Raw genomic sequence first — 9,419 nt, forward strand, 5'->3', positions numbered from 1 at the left:
TAATTTAAATACCATAGATGGCATACTTGTTAAAATTACAATGTCAAAGCTTGGAAGGATAGTTTAAAAACACTTTTGTTAAGATATATAATTTTGTATCTTTTTATATATCTGTTTGCTGTCTCTTCTGAGAGAAAATGAGCTGCTTGAAGTCAAGGGCCATTTTGCTTTTATCTTAGTATCTCAAATGCCCAGTACGTAGGAGATATTTAATAGGAGGACCCAAATAAAAGACTACCTAGAAAGACCAAGTAAATTTTTAAATCAGTTGATCTATCTGGTCCCTTTAAGTAGTTAATTAATTTATTTACTATTAAGTGATGAAATACTTTAATTAAATGTATGAATAAATGCTTGTTTGTTGATGAGATGATTTCTTTTTAAAGAATATTTGATGAAGAGTTCAATGAGCAAAATCAAGGGAACATTGTATACAATAACAACAACTGAGAACAACTAAGTTATTCTGAATATTAGAGATACTCAAATCAACTACAAAGGACCTGTAAAGGAAGATACTTTCCATCTCCAGAGAAAGAACTGATAAATAAAAGTATGCATAGTACCATTTTACACATACATACACACACACACACACACACACAAAATAGAAATACAAATGATACAGTTTTGACATTTACATAAATGTCAAATGGGGGGCCTTCTCTAATGTGGAGGAGAAAAGAAAGGAAGGAGGGAGACAATTCTGAATTTAAAATGTAACAAAAATTAAATTAAATTTTAAAAAGAAAGCTAAGAGGCTAAAATTGCTATTATGAACCTCATGTCTGTTACCCCAAATTTAGAGGGAGTCACTTTAATCTATTTGCCTCTTTAACTTCATGAGAATCTCTTGTCCATAATTTTTGTTATACAACACCATCTCAATTGCTGTCCCTTGGCTAAGCACATCTGTCTGAGTTAGATTAAAAAGGAAACAGAGCTAATGATTGCCAACATATTGATGGTTATTTAATCCAAAACATTTTACTCTGTCTTTGTTTGTATATTCAATTACAAGGGCAGATATTAAAATATTTCCTTTTGGGATATTTACATAGAAATATTTCTGCATTACTTTGTAAAAAAAAAAAGAATATACACATATATAAATTGCTAAGTGGAAGAGGTGTTTTCAAATTTCTAGAAATGAAAATGGAAAAATGCACAGGTCTTCATGAGTTTTCAAATAAACATTCAATCAACATAAATGTTACAAAATTGTATTTCTAAATAATTTTAGTTAGTATTGAATGGCACACAATCTTAAATCTGGTTGAAAAGTCACATAAATGTTTCCTGGTTGTACAACAATGCTAAAAATTTATGATTTATATTTTCTACATTTCTATAACACAAATTTTGAGGAAAATTGGCCTGTTTTCCATTGTTCTTCTCTTGATTTTTGACTTTCCATCTTCAGTAGACATCATTCTGAAGGCTTGTATATAGAAGTATAAACTCTTATATTTCCCTGCAAGTAAGATGATAGATGGTAGATAGAGAAATAGATGAATAGATGATAGAGATATAGGGCATTTATTAAGCACTCACTATGTATCAAGCAAGTAGATTGATGTCCCCAAGGAGGTTACATTCTAATGAAGAAAGATAATACATAAAAAGGAGCTGGAAGGGTGGGGAATACTTGCCTAGATCCAGACAAACTAAGGTGAAATTCACCAATCAGGATCCAAATTGTTTCCAGGAGCTTTAGTCCAAGGTTCTTCCAAGTAGAGAAGGTCTTTTATCACTCTTCAGAATCAATTGATATGCATTTTTTTTTTTTAATGCTTACTATATGCCTGAAACTGTGCTAAACCCTGGCAATACAAAAAGTAAAAAAGAATCTTGTGTTTCAAAGAGTTTCTTTTCTAATAGGTAGACAACATGAACATACAAGCTATATTCAGATTAGATAGAAAATAACCTTAAAAGGCAAAGCTCCAATAGCTGGTGGAACTGGGAAAGGCTGCCTATAGAACCATGACATTTGAATTGTCTTGAAGGAGACCAGGGACATTAAGAAAGAAATTGAAAAAGGAGTAAATTCTATGCATGGGGCAAAGCCAGTCCAAAAACATGGAGATGGGGAGATGGAGTGCCAGATGGGAAAAATGGCAACTAGGCCAGTATATCTGAATCATAGAGAAAGTGGAGAATAGTGATATGTAATAAGACTGGAAATATAGGAAGAGGCCAGCTTGTAAAGGTCTTTGAATGACACATTTAATTAGAAAAGTAATAGAGATTCTCTGTAATTTATTGCGTGTGTATTTGGGGGAGGGGGAGAGTTAATATGAAGTTATGTCAATAGCCCAGGTAAGAAGAATGAGAACCTGAACCAGAGTGTTGGTTGTGTGAATGGAGAGGAGAAACATGTAGAGAAATATTGTGGAAGCCAATTGTCTTGCAAGATTTGGATGTATAAGACTCATTGTAAAAGACCCTAATGTTGAGGGAAAAACACTATGACGATCAGCTGTGAATGACTTAGCTATTCTCAACAATATAATGTTATCCAAGACAGCTCTGAAGGACTTTTGGTGAAAAATGCTATTCATACCCAGAGAAAGAACTGATTGTGTCTGAATATATATTGAAGCATACTTTATTTTTACTTTATTTTTCTTGAATTTTGGGGGGGAAAGAATTTTTTTCATAACATAAGTTTTATGGAAATGTTTTACATAATTTTACATGTACCTTCTCAATAAAAGGAGAGAGGAGAAAAAGGGAAAAAATCTGGAACTCAAAGGAGGATACTTTTATGGCATTAATATAATTCTACAAATGTTAGAGAAAGTAGATAAGTATTATGGATAGGGTGGAGTTTACACTATGGATTTTAAAATATACTTAAGCGATGTTTCTTCCTTTTAAAGCAAAAATTGGTTTTCTTCAGAGTCTAAGTTATAAACATCTTGTCAAGAATTATGCATAAAAAGGTCCAGAAGTTATTTCTATTAAAATAATTTGGACACTGAAAATATCAGTTTCCTAGGCAAGTTGTTAAACCTTTAGGGAATTACTTGTACAAATACTACATTACATTTGTATCTGTATTTCAGATACTTAATGTGTATCTTTCACTTGTTGCCTTCTAAGTAAAAGAACATGGTCTGTGTCATCTAAGAACACCCGAATGTACATCTTCTCACCCTATCTCATCCCAGTTTTCCAAATGCTTCAGCCATTGCCTAAGAGAGGCTGCACTACTCAGAAGTCAGTTTCTTGGGACAGCTGCCTTAGTTGCTCTAAGAAAACTCAGGTATTATCTGTATCAGTCGAACAAAGCACTGAGAATTTCTCAGAGAGGGGAGATAAAATGGTCAAGGAGAGTCGGTTTTGCAAATAGGAACTTGTGATTGTTGTAGAAAATACTTGGAAACAAGGTGAATTGATGAAAAATGACTCCCAAGAATATGCAGATGACCCATGTTTTTCTGTGAAGAGTAGCAACATGGCTCATATGCCTTCTTTGCTCTCAGCTTTTATTTTCGTCAACATGGCAGATGTCTACAAATAAATTTATTCAGCTGAAAGTTGTGGAACATGGTATCTTGAAACTTAGGAATGCAGGAAGTGAACAAGATTTACACATGCAGCATAAATCCCTAAAACCTGAAGTGAATGAGCTGAACATCATGGTTACTAAGACAAGAGGAACTGAAAGATGTGGGCCATTGCTTTGAAGCTCTCAGTTATGATTTTGTCTAACCAATGGATTAAAATGAATTGATGAATGTCTCACAATTGGTTAATGATAAAGACTCCTGAAGAGTTGGAAAACTCTGATTGAGACTAAAGATTTGGTATTTCTGGGTTATTAACTTATTGTTGGTCAAAGTACATGGATTTTTATGACAGCTTCCCCAAGAAAAGAAATCTTTTGGCAGATAGATAGTGCAGTGGATAGAGCACCAGTCCTGAAGTAAGGAGGATCTGAGTTCAAATTTGGTCTCAGACACTTAATACTTCTCTAGCTGCATGACCTGGGCAAGTGACTAACCCCAACTGCCTCAGAAAAAAAAAAAAGAAAGAAAGAAAGAAAGAAAGAAAGAAAGAAAGAAAGAAAGAAAGAAAGAAAGAAAGAAAGAAAGAAAGAAAGAAAGAAAGAAAGAAAGAAAGAAAGAAAGAAAGAAAGAAAGAAAGAAAGAAAGAAAAAGAAAAGAAATCTTTCAAGGAGGATGAGATGACAGTGGCAATGATATGATTGTCCTGGGAAAACAGATGTTCACAATCATGGTAATGACAGATTTTTGTCAGGGATAAAGGACCACTTACAAATATATCAGATATAATTAGAGCAGCTAAGAAAATTGCTAAGGCAGGATCAGAATGGATACTTTGGGAAGAACCATTACTGATCTTTGTCTACTCAGCCTGAAGAGGAACTCCGTGTACCTCCAGTGCATTGCTCCATACTTGGCAGAGGTTTAGAACCTGAGCAAAGAGTTTGCGATCTCATAGTATAGTGTCCTCACTCCTGGTGCCCAAGGACTTAATAAATGCTGTGGTACAATCTGTGAAGACCCCTTATGTGCCATTCACCAAGTACCAGAAATCACAGGGAATGGTTTTTCTCAACCTTCCTGCTGTAGCCTAGAAGACGAAAGCTCCAGAAAAGAAGTTCTTGGTAAAGAGAGAGAAACAGGACAAAATCCAAATGAAAATCAAGCTGGCATCTCAGAAGAAATGTGAATCCTGTGTAGGCCCTCAGGGAGTTCAAGACCATGGCAGTATACAGAGTAGCCTCTGCTGCTTCCACCACATACCCTTCCACTACATTCTTCAAACTAACTCTTTCTTTGAACTATAGCTATTTCCTCTTCATTCAAATGTATTTATTTATTATGATATTGCTATTAGATGCTATGTTTTGTTTTTAACTTCAATATGATACCAGTCTGAGAACAAGTTTGTATTTCAGTCAAGGATGCTTTTAGATTGCAGAACCATTATTTCTAGTTGCATTTAAAAAAAATATTAACTCGAATAAAACAAAAATGGATAACACTTATAATATGTCTGTCTTAATGATGGAAGCCTTGCATTATGATTGAGATATTTATATTCCCAACTGTGAACTTATAATAAAGATGGAAACATTTAGTCTTACTATTCAGGAGGGGAGGTAGTTAAGGAAACACACCATATTATACAATCTTTTCACTGAAAAACTTCTGCATTTGGAAAAGAGCACTTTGGTGCATGTTACTACAGAGAAGACTATCTTCAAAGAAACTAGTTTGGGAAGATAAGCTATTATCAAATTTAAAAGTGACCACCAGCCTTTAGTTTGTCCACTTGAACATCTTGGGAAATAGAGTTGGGAGTAGCCATTGTATAAGGGAATTCATGTATGTCTGCAAAATAACAACCTAGAAGAAATTCTGTAAAGCATAATGCATCATGAAGAAAACTGATTACTCTCTTTAGGACATAGACTCAGAACTTTAATGCTTGGTTACAAATTACTAATGTACTTTGCTGCAGGACATTAATGAAATTGCTCTTTCAAAAAAAAAAAAAACTTAGTTGGCTCAGGGGACTGAAGGCTCAGACAGCAGCCAACACTTTCTGATTATCTAAGCACAAAAAAAACTCCTGAGAAGTTGCAACATGGGCCTGATGCTTGATAATCAACCCAGAGGCAGGGGAGCTGTGCTCAGCGGAATCAGTGTAATGTTCTTGCTAAATATCCTTGATCAAAATCCTTCTCCTTGATATGGCTAAGTCAGTCTCTTGTAACTATCAAATCTTCCAGGTGTTTCCCTTTGTTCTAAGATTGAACTTGGGATACCACACCAGTCTAGTTGGTTCTGACCTACTAGATTCTCCCAGTTATCTGCTGGAATTCCTCTTGTTGAGACCAAACTCAAGTGTTACTTGCTTGATCCTCCAGGTAAAAGTACCCTAATGATACTCTTATCTTTAAAAAAAGTCATGGGACTTTTTCAGAATCTTAGCTTCCTCCTTTTTATATTGTTTTTTGTATTTATATTCTATCTTATATTGTACCATACTTATTATTAATTATTATCACCATTTATTTTGTAGTTCCAGTTAAATCTCTAAGTTCCTTGAAGGTACAGGGCCGTACAAATTTTCCCGTTTGTGTAACAGGGTTTGGTGTGTGACCAGAACACCGAAGATTGTGGGAGATGCTAGACCTGCTTATGGAATAAGATCTTCTGTGTTGACCTGGCATCATTTGCTGCCTCTTTTTATTGACTAGATAGTTGGGGTTATCTAAGTGTACTTGACAAAGGCTCAGTCTTTGTCTCTTGAGTCCATCCAAGGATGAAAGATTTGTTCACTCATATAAGACACTTCATGGATACCATGTAGGTAAAAAGAAAAGTTCTGAAAGCTATTTTCCTTTCCTCTTAGGCCATGGTGCCCAAGAAGTGGGTTAAGCTCTTGGTCTGGTTTCATTTGCACCTGAAAGGATGTCAGGTATCCTTAAATTGATTAAGCCTGAGGGATTGTGGGATCTTGGTTTTTCAGATCCGTGTTGCTGCTTGTCCAACAAGGAAGCTTTGAGAATTAAGGCTCCAGGATGCAGGGGCAGGGTTGGAGAGGGCTGGACTTGAAACTTTGTGGGAATAGTGTAGGAATTGAACTAAACTATGAACCTCATCCCTCTCCCTTTCCTGGAAACCTAAATAGTGTAAAGCAAGGATTATGCTTCTACTGGTGGGTAGAGTATATATGAATGCTTGACCCTGTCATACTTTGGAAGTAAATATTCCTTTGTAAAGATAGATCTAAGTGTTTAATACTACTTATTTATTTGAAATGCTTAGATCTCCTAACAATGGGGAGAAACATAATTGGTAGGGGAATGAGCCAATGGCAGAGATGACATGGGCGCTCTTCTCCCACTCCCCCATAGGTATTGGATAAACTTGCTAGAGGTATGAAATGTAACATACCTAAACTTCAGGCAACCAGAATAATTACAGTTACATTTGTATATCCAGTGCCTAAAACATAATGGGCAATTTATTTTTGTTCAGTTAATTATAAAATTTCCCCAATTACTTTTACTTGTGTACACTATTCAAAGAAATTATTGTAACTTTTATCTGCAAATGATCCTCTCTCTTTTTCCTATGACAATTATCATGTTCCAGATACAAAACAATCCTTATATATATTCAAACAAAAACAAAACTCCACAACTCTCAGAGTCTAATTGTAAAATAAGTCTTCTAGTATAATTTTTCCTCCATAATATTGCTCCATACTGAGAGGAGGAAAACATTAAGGCAGATCTAATTGACCCCAATTAACTTTGTGAAAGGGTAAAAAGAAATTATTTCCAGAGTTTCTATTTATCATTTGCAAGAAGCAAAATTTCAAAATAAAAATATAGATTATGCATTATGATTCTTTTCTACCCCACACAAGACATTATCCATATGATAAAACATCATCAACCAAAGACTCATTCTAGTATCACTAAAATGTGATTGTAATAAATGTAATTTTAAAATAAAAATTGGGAATCTCAACTTCTTGCTAAACTAATTGATAAACATGATTTTTAAAAAAAATTATCTTGAATTTATACACCAAATAAAATGGGCATTTTTATACTTGAATAGGAAATGGCAATATATGTGTGTGTGTGTGTGTGTGTGTGTGTGTATATATATATATATGAAATACATTCAACCTTTAGCTTTCAAAGTTGTCTACTTGTCTATGTTTGTTTATGGATTCTATTCTGTTAAAAAAAATACCTCAGTGATGTTCTTTCACACCCAATTTCTTTCACTTTCTCCCCCTTTTCTTTCTCTTCTTCCCACTCTATTAACTTTCCCCTCCCATCTCAACTGGGTAAAAAGAGAACCCTTGCAACAAATAGAGATATGAGAAAAAAAAATAATAATGTGAAGACTGATTTAGCACCCTAGATATCTTAGAATCTGCTGGAGTCAGGATAAACAAAAGTCCTTGGTCTTTATTCTTAGTCTTTAGGGATAGAAGTGAATTGGATGGATGCAGGATCTACATGACCTCTCCTCTTTGTCTCCTGCCCAAAAGTGACTCTAGTTAGTCTTACTCCACCTCCTAGTCCCTCCTACAATTCTCGGTATACACCAATTATTGAGCCAGCACAGAATAGTGAGAAGAGCCATTTTCCAAGCATATGCCCATAGAGTATTGTCCATTTGGTAATTAGCCTTAAGTGCTCAGTTGTCCAACCTCAGTGCATCAACTCAGAGTTTCAGCCCATTACATTTCCCGCTTTCTTTTGTTTTAGAACACAGGCCATCCCCCAAAAGGAGGTGGTCATACCATCCCTGACTTCTCAGGAAAGGAGGTGAAAACATCGAAAAAGAGTGATCATGCCCCTCCCCCCCCAACTTCTCAGGAAGGGAGATGAAAGCACTAAAAAGGAGATGATCACATCCCTGACATCTCAGGAAAGGAGATGAAAAGCACCAAAGGGAAGTAGGGGTTGCTAGCGGGTTTATGGGCTGAAGGGTCTTATTAGAAATAGGCCGCATGGGAAGTATTACACAAGCACATAGCAATAACACACAGGCTCTCCCCACAGCCAGTACACACTCAATGTGGTGTAACAAACATGAATTGTACATGCAAGTAGTGGTATAACAAACAATATAAATCAACATGGTGTTGTAAAAGATTTCCAAAAGTCCTAGAAGGAGGGTATATAAACAGCAGTCCCACATACACCTTCTTCAGCAGCTGATAGTCCAAAACTAATTGATTGTCCATTTCTTCACATGTCAGGGAATACAATGATCCCCCCAAGTTTTTGAAGTCCTGCAACAGTCTTTTTATGTGTTAGGGAATCCAATGAAGGTGGAGTTGATAGAGGAGAGTCAATTTTCTGCTCCGTAGGCTGTGTTGAAGCTGCCTCCTGGGATGGAAAGTCACCACACTCTTAAGCCTCACTTAAATCTCCAAGCCCTGTGGGGATATGGTCATTAATCTGTTCATTGTCTTCCTCATTTTCCCCACACTTCCTCATCTGGCTGTTCCTAGAAGTTTTCTTTTTTCTATAACTTGCAGGATTCTTTAAGGCCAACTGTATTATATTGTATACATAGAATGCTTCAATGGAAATTGAATGAGGACCTTTTTCATTGTAATATTCAGAGAGCTGTTGTCCTATTAATCTCCAATTATCTGGAGAGATTTGCTCTTCCTCTAAGAACCAAGGAGAGGGATCTTGGGAAATCTGCATCATAGCCTGGCTATAAAAGGCATTTGTGCCCACTGTGGCACAGCATCTTATGATCTCCTCTAAAGGAGCATCCTTGCGCAGTCCTACTATAATTCTTCTACAAACCTCATTAGCATTTCCTTTAGCAAGTTGCCTTATCATAATGTTTGTTACTGCATTTTCACCATTAGTTCGTATGACAGTTGCC

Source organism: Antechinus flavipes, chromosome 5 (genome assembly GCF_016432865.1).
Source record: "Antechinus flavipes isolate AdamAnt ecotype Samford, QLD, Australia chromosome 5, AdamAnt_v2, whole genome shotgun sequence".
Classification (NCBI taxonomy): Eukaryota; Metazoa; Chordata; class Mammalia; order Dasyuromorphia; family Dasyuridae; genus Antechinus; species Antechinus flavipes.